Source organism: Somniosus microcephalus, chromosome 3 (genome assembly GCF_052327205.1).
Source record: "Somniosus microcephalus isolate GS21.2 chromosome 3, FLI_Smic_1.0, whole genome shotgun sequence".
NCBI lineage: Eukaryota > Metazoa > Chordata > Chondrichthyes > Squaliformes > Somniosidae > Somniosus > Somniosus microcephalus.
This window is the reverse complement of record NC_140989.1, coordinates 17,829,835-17,845,402: the sequence shown is the minus strand read 5'-3', so window position 1 is coordinate 17,845,402 and position 15,568 is coordinate 17,829,835. Positions and strand designations below refer to the sequence as shown.

The 15,568-nt window shown below is 49.7% G+C and overlaps 1 protein-coding gene across 4 annotated transcripts in view; it reads left to right on the top strand.

Annotated features, from left to right (window-relative positions):
- The window catches only part of hivep2a (HIVEP zinc finger 2a), a 276,998-nt gene that overhangs the window by 102,579 nt on the left and 158,851 nt on the right, over nt 1-15,568 (top strand). For 2 of the 4 annotated variants that reach the window (XM_085979233.1, XM_085979232.1), the window contains exon 2: nt 2,539-2,636. The gene's annotated coding sequence lies outside the window, so the exon portion shown is untranslated. Of the gene's footprint in view, nt 1-2,370; nt 2,637-15,568 lie in introns of all 4 variants that reach the window. The other 2 variants (XM_085979230.1, XM_085979231.1) reach the window with 1 other exon arrangement.

Sequence of the window (15,568 nt, the reverse complement as noted above, 5' to 3'; positions counted from 1 at the left end):
TTTTGTGGCTCGGTGTTTGACAACACTCCTGTGAAGCGCTGTGGGACATTTTACTACATTAAAGGCGCTATACAAGTCCAAGTCCAAGTTGTTGCTGCAGGACGCGGGTGCTGCGGCCCCCGGATTCCCCCACCCCTGGAAGCCAGGGTAACTCGGTCTTGCACCCTCTGTTCTTCTATTCCTCACTTGCTGTCTCGTCCTCTTTTGGATTTTTGCAGCCCTTGAGTTTGGACAGGGCTGCTCTTAGAAAGGAAAGTTCTCCCATGCATATAGCGCCTTTCACAGCCTCAGGACGTCCCAAAGCGCTTTACAACCAATGGAGTACCTTTTGAAATATAGTCACTGCTGTCATACGGAGCAATGTTCGAGCTGTAATCGCACTGGTGGCTACATTGTAAATGTAATGTCAGTAACTTGAATCATATGCAAATTAACGGGAACGGGAACTTTATACAACCACCTCCGTGGTATCTCCACCTCTGCAGCCAACAGTGATGCAAAAAGAGTTTGATATCCCTAATTTGCTGTGCCTTTTTTAATGGGTGCGGTGTCTCCCCTAGCCTGCTGAGTCATTGCACTCACTTCCTGGCCTTCCTGTGAGCTCTGTGGCTAGCGGAAGCTTGCAGAACATTTACCTGTTTAGTTGGTGTTGTTGTATGGGGCGGGGCGGGGGGAAGAAAAGAAACGAGTGGAATGGAGAAGGTGTCTCAAAACTGCAAGGAGTTAAATAGAGAGGGCCGGAGAGAGAGACAGACAGAGGGAGATAGAGAGAGAGGATGGGGAGAGAGAGAGAGGGAAGAAGAGAGAGAGAGACAGAGAGAGAGATAGAGAGAGGGGATGGGGAGAGAGAGAGAGGGAAGAAGAGAGAGAGAGACAGAGAGAGAGATAGAGAGAGGGGATGGGGAGAGAGAGAGAGACAGAGAGGGGGAGAGACAGCGAGGGAAGAAGAGAGAGAGGGGATGGGGAGAGAGAGAGAGACAGAGGGAAGAAGTGAGAGGCACACAGAGAGCGGGAGAGACAGAGGGTAGAGAGAGACAGACGGGGGGGGAGAGAGAGACAGAGGGAGATAGAGAGAGGGGATGGGGAGAGAGAGACAGAGGGGGAGAGGGGATGGGAAGAGACAGAGGGAAGAGAGAGAGACACACACAGAGGGGGAGAGACAGAGGGGGGAGAGAGACAGACAGGGGGAGAGAGAGAGACGGGGATGGGAAGAGACAGAGGGAAGAGAGAGACAGAGGGGGAGAGACAGGGTAGAGAGAGACAGACAGGGGGAGAGAGAGACACACAGGGGGAGAGGGGATGGGAAGAGACAGAGAGGGAAGAGAGAGAGAGAGAGACAGAGAGGGGGAGAGACAGAGAGGGAGGGGAGAGAGGGAAAGTAATTTGAATTGAATGTGGCGAAAGAGACAGGGAGGGGAGAGAGGGAAAGTAATTTGAATTGAATGTGGCGAAAGAGACCGAGAGGGAGGGGGAGAGACAGAGAGACGGAGTGAAAGGGAAAGAAAGGCGGAAAGGGATAGAGAGAGAGAGAGAGAGAGATGGGGGGAAGAGAGGGGAAAGAGAAGAGATGAAGATGGGGAGAAAGAGACGGGGGGGGGAGAGAAATACAGACAGCGAAGGAGAGAGAGAGAGAGAGAGGGGGAGGGAGAGAGAGAAGGGGAAAGATAGAGAGAGACAGACAGACGGAGTGAAAGGGAAAGAAAGGCGGAAAGGGAGACAGAGAGAGAGAGAGGGGGAGGGAGAGAGACAAAGAGTGAGGGAGGAAGAGAGAGAGAGATATAGACCGAGTAAGAGGGGGAGAGAGAGAAAGAGAGAGGGAGAGAGAGTGGGGAACAGCACAGTGAATTCTGCACATATGTTTTCTTCAGCTAGAGTTTGTGCCGCTGGGCCGAATGCTCCTAATACAGTATTTCATTCATGGAATACATACATTTTATTATGTGCAGAATAAATACGTTTTTCAAATCATGTGAATGGTGCCCTTTAGTTGAGTCTACGTCAGTGCAGTCTACCCAGACATGTGTAATTACTGACCAATTTAACTGTAAACATATCCATTTTTTTTGGGGGGGGGGGGAAAAAGCCTCTCAGATGACAGCCTCCATAACTTGTCAGTGTTGACATTATGGTTTCCGCCCCCCCGCCCGCCGCCCCCGGTCGATCAATCTGCCTGTGCAGCAGAGACAGAGACAGGGGACCAGGGGACAGAGGCCGGTCGATTGTCGGATGAGCCCTCTGAGGGGCCCTGTAGCTATTTATGTACGTGGATGTGCATCATCAGTGGGTATTTTCTCTAGTGACGAGCTTACCTCAGTAGTGTCTCCTAGCGCACACACACACACACACACTCACTCTCTCTCTCTCCCCCAGTCAGCCACTGCCTTATGATTGATCGCAGCCCCAGAGCCTCCCGCCCGGCTCCCACTGGTGACCTCAGCACACGGACAGCGGGAATTTCCAGGCTGACGCGGAATGACTAAAGATTAAAGAGCTGGCCCGTGCCCGTAAACACAGATTTGTCATTTCATCTTTCTACAGCAAAAAAATGTCCTACCCTTGGGTTTTATAACAGCAGATCCAGCGAGTGCTTTCGAGTCACTGGGCTGTACAAACCGTCATTTAATGGGACCTTAAAGGTAATTGAACATTTATTATTTCCTCCTTTTTTTTGTTGTTGCATGAATGCTTTGAGTAATTTCTTGTGCATTTAGAAGGCTGGTTTGGGCCAGTCTTCCTGCTTTGTAGAATTTGAAATGTATAATTCTAGTTGGTGCGATTCAAATAATAAATATATATATTTTTTAACCCCCAACCAACTTTCGAGGTTTGTTTGACAGACCGATGGAGGTCGAAGCAGAGTTTTCATTCTGTTTTTACATTTCCAAGTGTTTTTTTTTTGAGATGCTGTGTCCTAATCCTGTTGAACCCGGTTGTCTGCCGTGTTTTCATCTGCTTGCAAATTCATGTTTTTTGCGCTCCAGCGTGTTGAGTCCAAAAAGGGTATGCAATGTGTTGAGCTTCCTGTGATCTGGTTAACTGCAGCAGCCTCGGTGAAAATGTTATGTCGATATATTTTTCTGCGAGGTGTTGAAATTCTGCAACACGATTGTCGGTTTGAGAAGTTGTACAAAAAAAATATAAGAGCTGCAAGAGCTGAGGATCTGGAGCAGACTTGATGAACACGTTGCCTCTCCTGTCCCTGGGCTGTCCCTCACACCCTGTCATCCGCTGTGTCCAAGTCCAAGTGTAGAGATACCAATCTGTGGCTGGGAGATCTAGCACTCCATCATTGGGTTCTGCAGGCTCAGTCCCACTCAGCAGGCTATTTTTGTTTCTGTGCTCTCAGCTATCTCCAGTGTCCGTAATATCCCCGGGGTCAGTGTGTGTCCGGAATATCCCCGGGGTCAGTGTGTGTCCGGAATATCCCCGGGGTCAGTGTGTGTCCGGAATATCCCCGGGGTCAGCGTGTGTCCAGCGATCCCCAGGGTCAGTCTGTGCCCGTAATATCCCCGGGGTCAGTGTGTGTCCAGTGATCCCCAGGGTCAGTGTGTGTCCAGTGATCCCCAGGGTCAGTGTGTGTCCAGTGATCCCCAGGGTCAGTGTGTGTCCAGTGATCCCCAGGGTCAGTGTGTGTCCAGCGATCCCCAGGGTCAGTGTGTGTCCAGAGATCCCCAGGGTCAGTGTGTGTCCAGTGATCCCCAGGGTCAGTGTGTGTCCAGTGATCCCCAGGGTCAGTCAGTGTGTGTCCAGTGATCCCCAGGGTCAGTGTGTGTCCAGTGATCCCCAGGGTCAGTGTGTGTCCAGAGATCCCCAGGGTCAGTGTGTGTCCAGTGATCCCCAGGGTCAGTCAGTCTGTGTCCAGCGATTCCCCAGGGTCAGTCTGTGTCCAGTGATCCCCAGGGTCAGTCTGTGTCCAGCGATCCCCAGGGTCAGTCTGTGTCCAGCGATCCCCAGGGTCAGTCTGTGTCCAGCAATCCCCAGGGTCAGTGTGTGTCCAGCGATCCCCAGGGTCAGTCTGTGTCCGTAATATCCCCAGGGTCAGTCTGTGTCCATAATATCCCCAGGGTCAGTCTGTGTCCTGCGATCCCCAGGGTCAGTCTGTGTCCATAATATCCCCGGGGTCACTGTGTCCAGCGATCCCCAGGGTCAGTCTGTGTCCAGTGATCCCCAGGGTCAGTCTGTGTCCAGCGATTCCCCAGGGTCAGTCTGTGTCCAGCGATTCCCCAGGGTCAGTGTGTGTCCAGCGATTCCCCAGGGTCAGTGTGTGTCCAGCGATTTCCCCAGGGTCAGTGTGTGTCCAGCGATCCCCAGGGTCAGTCTGTGTCCGTAATATCCCCAGGGTCAGTCTGTGTCCATAATATCCCCAGGGTCAGTCTGTGTCCTGCGATCCCCAGGGTCAGTCTGTGTCCATAATATCCCCGGGGTCACTGTGTCCAGCGATCCCCAGGGTCAGTCTGTGTCCAGTGATCCCCAGGGTCAGTCTGTGTCCAGCGATTCCCCAGGGTCAGTGTGTGTCCAGCGATTCCCCAGGGTCAGTGTGTGTCCAGCGATCCCCAGGGTCAGTGTGTGTCCAGCGATCCCCAGGGTCAGTCTGTGTCCAGCGATTTCCCCAGGGTCAGTGTGTGTCCAGCGATTTCCCCAGGGTCAGTGTGTGTCCAGCGATCCCCAGGGTCAGTGTGTGTCCAGCGATCCCCAGGGTCAGTGTGTGTCCAGCGATCCCCGGGGTCAGTGTGTGTCCGTAATATCCCCAGGGTCAGTGTGTGCCCGTAATATCCCCAGGGTCAGTGTGTGCCCAGCGATCCCCAGGGTCAGTGTGTGTCCAGCGATCCCCAGGGTCAGTGTGTGTCCAGCGATTTCCCCAGGGTCAGTGTGTGTCCAGCGATCCCCAGGGTCAGTGTGTGTCCAGCGATCCCCAGGGTCAGTGTGTGTCCAGCGATCCCCGGGGTCAGTGTGTGTCCGTAATATCCCCAGGGTCAGTGTGTGCCCGTAATATCCCCAGGGTCAGTGTGTGCCCAGCGATCCCCAGGGTCAGTGTGTGTCCAGCGATCCCCAGGGTCAGTGTGTGTCCAGCGATCCCCAGGGTCAGTCTGTGTCCAGCGATCCCTAGGGTCAGTGTGTGTCCAGCGATCCCCAGGGTCAGTGTGTGTCCGTAATATCCCCAGGGTCAATGTGTGTCCAGCGATCCCCAGGGTCAATCTGTGTCCAGCGATCCCCAGGGTCAGTCTGTGTCCAGCGATCCCCGGGGTCAGTCTGTGTCCAGCGATCCCCAGGGTCAATCTGTGTCCAGCGATCCCCAGGGTCAGTCTGTGTCCAGCGATCCCCAGGGTCAGTCTGTGTCCAGCGATCCCCGGGGTCAGTCTGTGTCCAGTGATCCCCAGGGTCAGTCTGTGTCCAGCGATCCCCAGTTTTCATCCAGTGACCTGGCAAAGTGTGAAGTTAATGGTTAAAATGTAGTCGTTGGATGTTTTGAATGAAGAGGAGACTGTCGGTGTAAAGAATGTGTTGGCTTATTGTTATCCAGGTTTGTGATCGATTGCCGTGCTTTTGTAATGAGGGTCTACTGTTATTTTACTCAGTCGTCTTGAATTCTGGAATTCCGTTAGTAATTGCTGCAAAGTCTGTTTTGTGATCGGGAGGACTGGCGATAGCTGCGAAAGTGTGTGATGGCCCTTGTGGGTGATGGACCCCAGGTCCCGAGTGTTCAGAGCTGGGGACTTAAATGCCGTTCTTGGTAGGGGGGTTAGGTTGTTGGATTGGACAGCAGGCGGTGCTGCGGGAGTGGTGGACGGTGCAATGGCCAGTGGCTGAGGGTTATTTCCATTCTCTCTCCTCTCCACCTCCCCACGCCTGGCCGCGTTCACTGATCTTAGCCGCGTCGCGCAAAGGCCAAGTGCTTTCCTCAACAACCACAACTTGCATTTGTATAGCGCCTTTAACGTAGCAAAATGTTCCGAAGGCACTTCACGGGAGCGTTTACCAAACAGAATTTGACACCGAGCCACAGAAGGAGATATTAGGACTGGGCTTGGCCAAAGAGGTAGGTCTAAAGGAACGCCTTAAAGGAGGAGAGAGAGGAGGAGAGCTTTAGGGAGGGAATTCCAGAGCTTAGGGCCCAGGCGGCTGTAGGCACGGCCACCGATAGTGGAGCGATTGAAATCGGGGATGCGATAGAGGCCATAATTTGAGGGGACAGATCTCGGGGGGGTTGTAGGCCTGGAGGAGGTTACAGAGATAGGGAGGGGTGATGGGGGGTGGGGGGGAATAGAAATTGAGGAAGGAGCTGCTTTTGCATTTGACGTTGCCCACGGATATTGTGTAATCCAGACTTCATTGAGAATAATGGAGGGAAAGACTTGAGGGTTGGGAGAGTGTCGGCTTCATTACGCACACCAAAACATAGGGGATATGGGGCAAGGTAAGATGTCTTTCCCCCACCCCCATCTCCGCCGACCCCTGGATCGCCGTGAGAGTTAAACCATTTTGCAAGAAGGTGGTAATATGCAGTTGTGTGTTAGCGAGCCGCGCCCTTTAATTGAACAGTGTCATCTTCCTGAAATGCTGAAATTAAGTGCCTGTACCATCATCGTGAGGTGTTTCCGTTGAAAATATTACTTCGAAGTCCTTTTGGCTGCACTGTCGGAGGTGCCGTCTTTCGGATGAGACGTTAAACCGAGGCCTCGTCCGCCCTCAGGTGGGCGTAAAAGATCCCACGGCACTATTCAAGAAGAGCAGGGGAGTTCTCCCCGGTGTCCTGGCCAATATTTATCCCTCAGCCAAGATCAGTAAAAGCACAGATTAACTGTGGCGCGGCTCGCTAACACACAACTGCATATTACCACCTTCTTGCAAAATGGTTCAACTCTCACAGCAATTCAGGGATCAGTGGGAGGGAGGTGGGGAACATCTTATCTTGCCCCCCATCCCCTTTTTTTTTTGGTGAGCATAATGAAACAACACTCTCCCAACCCCCAAGCCTTTCCCCCATTATCGCATTGCTGTTTTTGGGAGCTTGCTTTGCGCCGTGTGTGCCACCTACAAGATGCACTGCAGCAACTCGCCAAGGCTTCTTCGGCAGCACCTCCCAAACCCGCGACCTCTTCCACCTAGAAGGACAAGGGCAGCAGGTGCATGGGAACACCAGCACCTCCAAGTTCCCCTCCAAGTCATACGCCATCCTGACTTAGAAGTATATCGGCTGTTCCTTCATTGTCGCTGGGTCAAAATCCTGGAATGGACTGCAGCGGTTCAAGAAGGAGGCTCACCACCACCTTCTCAAGGGCAATTAGGGATGGGCAATAAATGCTGGCCTTGCCAGCAACGTCCACATCCCATAAGACGAATAAAAAAATAAAACATTTATTACACTTCAAGAAAAGTACTTCATAGAAACATAGAAGATAGGAGCAGGAGTGGGCCATTCGGCCCCTCGAGCCTGCTCCGCCATTCAATGAGATCATGGTTGATCGTCCAAATTCAGTACCCTGTCCCTGCTTTCTCCCCATATCCCTTGATCCCTTTAGCCTTAAGAAATATATCTAACTCCTTCTTGAATATATTAAATGAATTGGCCTCAACTGCCTTCTGTGGTAGAGAATTCCACAGGTTCACCACTCTCTGGGTGAAGAAATTCCTCCTCATCTCTGTCCTAAATGGCTTACCCCTTATCCTTAGACTGTGACCCCTGGTTCTGGACTCCCCGACCATCGGGAACATCCTTCCTGCATCTAGTCTGTCCAGTCCTGTTAGAATTTTATAAGTTTCAATGCGATCCCCTCTCATTCTTCTAAACTCCAGCGAATATAAGCCCAATCGACCCAATCTCTCCTCATACGTCATTCCTGCCATCCCGGGATCATTGGCTGTAAAGTGCTGAGGTAATGAAAAGCGCTATATAAATGCAAGTCTTTCTTTTGGTACAAGTGAACTTGTACAGTGCACGTGGGGATGGAAAAATCTCTGCGCCTGTAAAAATTGAATTCCACCTACTATATCTTCTGTCACGATGAAGCTATTTCTGTGCATCGTAATCTACAAAGCTTGTCTATTATAATCAATCTGAACCTCTTTACAGTGTAAATCCCGAGTCCCGTCCGCCTTTTGAAGTATGTGCCGGAGAAAGTGTTTATATGTTTTGCGTATGTGTCGCAGGCCAGTGAAAACCAGCAGTTGTTTTCAATCTCTGTACATTGACTGGATTTATTTAATTTGGCGCTAACAGATGAATTATTTAAAGGGATCAGGGGATGAAATCTAGGGCAGCTTCGCTCATTGGTAAACTTATATATAAATTCCAACGCACTCCTGGCTGGCCGCCCATCTTACACCTTCCATAATCTTGATCTCATCCTAAACTCTGCTGCCCGTGTCCCATCATATCAAATCATATAATATAATATAGTACATATATAATACTTTAGTCTTTCACAAAGTCTTGTCTTGGCTTGGCTTGGATTTGAAAATAAGAGCACATTAAGATCCCACACCAGCTTTTACTCTGAAAGGCTCCACGAGCATTTCGCAACAAAGCCCAGTCCAGAAACAAAATCCCATTTATTTCTGATTCGGAAGAAAAAAATCAAATCATATAATATAATATAGCACATATATAATCAGTGCTGTGCGCTGTGTGAACTACAGAGTATTCAGGCAGCGAGTTCTCCCTGCACAGTGCATTCCTGATTGGCTGAGGGTTATGAACTCTAACCAAGTCTCTCAACTGGACAAGTATGCAACAGGAAGGAGTGGGAAGAGGGTGGGGATGGTGGAAAATGGCTTGAGACCTGAAAATCTTTAGTAATTGGTGATTCTGCAACAACAACAACTTGTATTTATTTAGCACCCTTAACATAGTAAAACATCCCAAGGCGCCTCACAGGAGCATAATCATCAAACAAAATTTGACACCGAGCCACACGAGGAGATATTAGGGCAGATGACCAAAAGTTTTGTCAGAGGTCGGTTTTAAGGAGCGTCTTGAAGGAGGAGAGAGAGGCGGAGAGGTTTAGAGAGGGAATTCCAGAGCTTAGGGCCCAGGCAGCTGAAGGCACGGCCGCCAATGGTGGAGCGATTCAAATCGGGTATGCGCAAGAGGCCAGAATTGGAGGAGTGCAGAAAATGGGGGGGGGGGGGGATGGAAAACATGCTTTTGCTATCCAGTCTGGATTTTCGAAAGTTTTGGATAACTCGATCAAAAACAGACAAGCGTTTGGTTCAAAATGGAATGGGTGGCAATGTCAATTCTGAGCTGGGACATGAATGGCGAGGCAGAATTAATTTTAATATCACCATTTCATGGACAGCCATCCAGTGCTCTCCATATAACAGGTTTATTGATTCAGCTTGTTCTGCCGGAAGAATTATACCCTCCCGTGAGTCACGTGACGGTATCATTCCAGACTGATGAAATCGTAACAACTGCTCACAAGCCTTCGATCAATCTCAGTTCCAAACACGCCAGCAGAGAAGCGGGAACGGAATTGCATTTCTATTAGCGCTTGGCAGAGTCTCAGGATGTCCCCAAGTGCTTCGCAGCCAGTGGGTTACTATTGAAATGCAGCCACTGTTGTCATGCCGGCAAATCTGGCAGACAATCTGTGCACAGCAAGATCCCAGGTACCAGAAAATGAACGAATAACCAGTCAATCTGGTTTTGGGTGAGGGATAGTTGGCCATGACACCGGGGAGAGCCTCCCCCTGCTCTTCTGCGTAACAGCGTCCTGGGATTTTTTACATCCAACTGATCAGGCCAATGGGAATGCAGTTTAAATGTCTCATCTGGAAGATGGTAACTCCAAAGATGCAGAGCTCCCTCAGCACGTGACTGACGTGTCGTTCGAGATTATGTGCTCAGTTCCATCGTGGTCTTTGAACCCTTAAGCCCTTGTTACACTGAGACTGTAATATACTTTACACAATAAGGCCCTGTATAGGGCCCTGGTGAGACCACACCTGGAGTATTGTGTGCAGTTTTGGTCTCCTTACGTAAAGAAGGATATATTTGCCACAGAGAGAGTGCAACAAAGGTTGACCAGACTGGTTCCTGGGATGGGGAGATTGTCCTATGAGGAGAGATTGAGTAGACTAGGCCTATATTCTCTAGAGTTTAGAAGAATGAGAGATGGTCTCATTGATCTCATTTGCAGATGATACTAAGATGGGAGGGAAAGTAGTGAGTGAGGAGGACATAAAAAACCTGCAAGGGGACATCGACAGGCTAAGTAAGTGGGCAGAGATTTGGCAGATGGAATACAATACTGGAAAGTGTGAGGTTATGCACTTTGGCAGGAAAAATCGTACAGCAAGTTATTACCTTAATGGCAAGAAACTGGAAAGTACCGAAGTACAAAGGGATCTGGGGGTCCTGGTGCACGAAACTCAAAAGGTTAGTATGCAGGTGCAGCAAGTGATTAAGAAGGCCAATGGAATGTTGGCTTTCATTGCTAGGGGGATAGAATATAAAAATAGGGAGGTATTGCTTCAGTTGTACAAGGCATTGGTGAGACCGCACCTGGAATACTGCGTACAGTTTTGGTGTCCATACTTAAGAAAGGACATACTTGCTCTCGAGTCAGTACAAAGAAGGTTCACTCGGTTAATCCCGGGGATGAGGGGATGGACATATGAGGAGAGGTTGAGTAGATTGGGACTCTACTCATTGGAGTTCAGAAGAATGAGAGGCGATCTTATTGAAACATATAAGATTGTGAAGGGGTTGGATCGGGTGGATGTGGGGAGGATGTTCCCGATGATGGGTGAAACTAGAACTAGGGGGCATAGTCTTAGAATAAGGGGCTGCTCTTTCAAAACTGAGATGAGGAGGAACTACTTCACTCAGAGGGTGGTAGGTCCATGGAATATGCTGCCCCAAAAAGCTGTAGAAGCTACATCATTACATAAATTTAAAACAGAAATAGACAGTTTCCTAGAAGTAAAGGGAATTAAGGGTTATGGGGAGCGGGCAGGAATTTGGACATGAGTCCAGGTTCGGATCGGTCATGGCCCTGTGTGTAGCGGAGCGGGCCCAGGGGCCGTGTAGCCTGATCCTGCTCCTATTTTGTGTGTCTAATTCTGTTAGATTCAGGAGATGGTTCTGTGATAGTGGATTGGCGGTTAGGATCAGATCAGCCATGATCTTATTGAATGGCGGAGCAGGCTCGAGGGGCCGATTGGCCTACTCCTGCTCCTATTTCTTATGTTCTTATGAAACATACAAAATTCTTACAGGGTTTGACAGGGTAGATGCAGGGAGGATGTTTCCCCTGGCTGGGGAGTCTAGAACCAGGGGTCACAGTCTCAGAATAAGGGGTCGGCCATTTAAGACTGAGATGAGGAGAAATGTCTTCACTCAGCGGGTGGTGAATCTTTGGAATTCTCTACCCCAGAGGGCTGTGGAGGCTCAGTTGTTGAGTATAATCAAGACAGAGAGCGATAGATTTTTGAATATTAAGGGAATCAAGGGATATGGGGATAGCGCAGGAAAGTGGAGATGAGGTCGAAGATCAGCCATGATCTTATTGAATGGCGGAGCAGGCTCAAAGGGCCAAATGGCCGACTCCTGCTCCTATTTCTTATGTTCTTAATAGAGTGGGTCTCTGAGTTTAAAGTGACATCCATTAATCACTTGTGCTCGTGGCTAATGATTCCATTGGACTCCTAAAAAAAATTACAGTCTTGCTCCTGATTCCTAACTGTGCTGTCATTCAATAGACAAATGGTTGCCATTGTCACTGCAATGACAGCACAGATTCCTGTAAAGCAAACCTTGCTAGTAAGTCGCTCCTTTTGTCTATGAATTTCAAGGCAGCGTTTCCCCCATGGTTTGGAGGAGGTGGTAGCACCTTGGCATCATTCCTCTAATTGGCCGACAGGGCTCCCCTGGTGGCACAGTTCACCGTCCAATCTGACCCTTGAGGTGTACAGACCGCAAGGGTCCTGAGTTCAGAACTCGCTCCCTTGAAAGAGTTTGCAGATCTCGGTTGGGGTTGTTACAGAGGTGCGACAAGTTGGGGTCTGTGCCCATGGGTTAGCAGGGAGAGGAACATGGCCAGTGCTCCTACCCCGCCAGTTGCTGTCATTTGAATCCTTCTGTAAGGTGTGTGTATATCAAGTCCAGACAGGATTGAATCATAGATTGGGTGTCTGCTGTGGCTCAGTGGGCAGCACTCTTGTCTCTGAGTCAGAAGGTTGTGGCTTCAAGTTCCACTCCAGGGACTTGAGCACAAAAATCTGGCTGACATTCCAGTGGATTACTGAGGTGAGCGTGGGAGGTGCTGTCTTTCGGATGAGATGTTAAACTGAGGCCCCGTCTGCCCTCTCAGGTGGACATAAAAAAATCCCACGGCACTATATCGAAGAGCTGGGGAGTTCCCGCCGGTGTCCTGGCCAACATCACTAAAGCAGATTATCTGGTCATTATCACATTGCTGTTTGTGGGAGCTTGCTGTGTGCAAATTGGCTGCTGCGTTTCCTACATTACAACAGTGACTACACTTCAAAAAGTACTTCATTGGCTGTAAAATGCTCTGGGGTGTTCTGAGGCTGTGAACGGTGCCGTATAAATGCGTGTCTTTCTTTCTTTACTCCCATGACGGAGTAGATATGAGTGGTTGAGATACCGGGGCGGGGGGAGGCGGGGTACACTTACCTATGGACTCCTACCCAAGCACAAGTCTGTGCCTTCAGAGGAGGTGTGGAGAAAATGGCAGCAACAGTACTGATTCCTTTCTTTTTTTTTAAAGCGTATGTTATTGTGGCAAAACCTTCGGAAACACTTGACGGAGTGAATTCCCTTTGATGTGCAGTGACTCCAGTTACGTAGACAAAACTGGCTAAAGTACGTCAACCAGGAGCAGTTGCTGTTTGTTCGCCTTTGGGCAGAGAAGGTTAAGGGGAGATTTGATGGAGGCGTTCAAAATTTTGAGGGGTTTTGATAGAGTAGCTGGGGAGAAACTGTTTCCGCGGGCAGGAGGGTCGGTAACCAGAGGACACAGATTTAAGATATTTGGCAAAAGAACTGGGTGGGGGGGGGAGATGAGGAGAAATTTTACGCCGCGAGTTGTTGTGATCTGGAAGGCGCTGCCTGATAGGGTGGAGGAAGCAGATTCAATAGTAACTTCCAAAAGGGAATTGGATAAATACTTGAAATGGAAAAAAAATTGCACGGCTGTGGGGAAAGAGCAGGGGGGAGGGAGTGAGTAGTTCTTTCAGAGATGGGTGGAATAGCCGCCTTCTGTGCTGTAAGATTCCGCGAGTGCAGGGAGTACCTCCAACATGCTTTTGTTCCGTGTGGCTCAACACCATTTGACAGAAGTGGCATTCTTCTGTCGCACTACGACGACGGGTCAGGGATTACAGTCGGAGTTGCCAGGATTGGCCCTGGAGTCTCCCAGGAATTGGAAGATGTATCTCCTGGACACTGCTGCCCGCAACGCCCGGGAGAAATATCAGGGGCGTTAAAAGGACATTGGGCTGAATTTTGCCGGCGCTCGGAGGGCGGGATCCGCGACGGGTCCACTGTCAAAATGGCAGTGATTGACAGCGGGGTGGATCCACTCTGGACCCGCCTCCTTGTTAATTTGCCTGCGGTTTGCAGACCCGGCACTAAGCGACGGGTCAGGCAATTGAGATGCTTAAGAAGCTGCTTAAAGGTATTTAAGCAGCATTTTACCAGGTCCTAATGATTTTTCCATGTTTTCTTACGAGGTTCCCAGCGCTCAGTGATCATGTCAGGCAAGTGTGTCGGATTCTCAATAGCTCTCCATTGCTGTGTATAGTTGACAGCTGCAAAAGTGGTATTAACGCTACCCTTTCACAGTTGTTCAATTTCAATCTTACAACTCAGAAGCATGGCAGATACAGTATAATGTGGATAAATGCGAGGTTATCCACTTCGGTGGCAAAACCAGGAAGGCAGATTATTGTCTGAACAGCAATAGATTGGGAAAAGGGGAAGTGCAACGAGACCTGGGTGTCCTTGTGCACTAGCCGCTGAAGGTAAGCATGCAGGTGCAACAGGCGGTTAAGAAGGCAAATGGTATGTTGTCCTTCATAGCGAGAGGATTTGAGTACAGGATCAAGGAAGTCTTGCTGCAGTTGTACAGGGCCTTGGTGAGATCACATCTTGAGTATTGTGTGCAGTTTTGGTCGCCTTATCTGAGGAAGGATGTTCTTGCCATGGAGAGAGTGCAGCGAAGATTCACCAGGCTGATACCTGGGATGGCAGGAATGACGTATGAGGAGAGATTGGGTCGATTGGGCTTATACTCGCTGGAGTTTAGAAGAATGAGAGGGGATCTCATTGAAACTTATAAAATGCTAACAAGACTAGACAGACTAGATGCAGGAAGGATGTTCCCGATGGCGGGGGAGTCCAGAACCAGGGGTCACAGTCTAAGGATAAGGGGTAAGCCATTTAGGACAGAGATGAGGAGGAATTTCTTCACCCAGAGAGTGGTGAACCTGTGGAATTCTCTGCCACACAGGGCAGTTGAGGCCAATTCATTAAATATACTCAAGAAGGAGTTGGATGTATTTCTTGAGGCTAAAGGGATCAAGGGATAGGGGGAGAAAGCAGGGACAGGGTACTGAATTTGGATGATCAGCCATGATCTCATTAAATGGCGGAGCAGGCTCGAGGGGCCGAATGGCCTACTCCTGCTCCTATCGTCTAATCTTAGAGGCTGGAGCCTTCAGGATTTGGAATAGACTTTTCAGCTTTATGGAGGTTTGAAGTGTTTGGAGCAAACTCTCTATCCAGTATCAACTCCTTGGAGCAACCTCTCTCACCACTGACAGATCGCTTCTGTCATCTCAACTTCAGCTGCCATCTACTCCATCAGCATCGGTGCCCTTGGAAAATCTCACCTTGGTCCTCCGAACCCCACCAAGATCAGCCCCAACCCCAGCATCACCAGGCACACCAGCAGCACCAACAACAGCACCAACCTTCTCCACAATCACCTGATGCTGCACTGGACACAGTGCTTGTCCGTGTTTGCAGCACCTCAATGCTGCAGAACACTGACGGCACAACTGTCAAAATGATTGCGGACATGGACCCTTTAAGGAAACCGGCTGATGATGCGTCATCAAATGACGTCATCAGACCCGCTTCCTGTTAATTGGCCAGGAACCTCGCAAGGAGGGCTTAACAAGCCCCATCAATGGAAAATCTTGCTGAAGGCCAGGATCGAGACAAATACGGGGTCCGCACACGCCACGGATGTCTTCCCAGACCCGCCGAGGTTGGAAAAATCCAGCCCATTGTGTCGATTTTCCTTTGTTTGACTACTTTTCATTTATTATTGATAAAAAATTTTAGAGATTAGAAAAAAAGGTTATTTTGTCAGTCAAGAATAATCCAATCGAATAATCAAAACTATGCTCACTTTCCAAGCGGCGTGGGAAGGCGGGGCGTCCAATAGCGGGATAGTGGAGGCAGGGTGATTAGAGGTGAGAGGTCATGTGATTAAGGGCAGGCGATTGGAGGCGAGAGGGCATGTGATGAAGGGCGGGGCGATTGGAGGCGAGAGGTCATGTGATGAAGGGCAGGCAATTGGAGGCGAGAGGT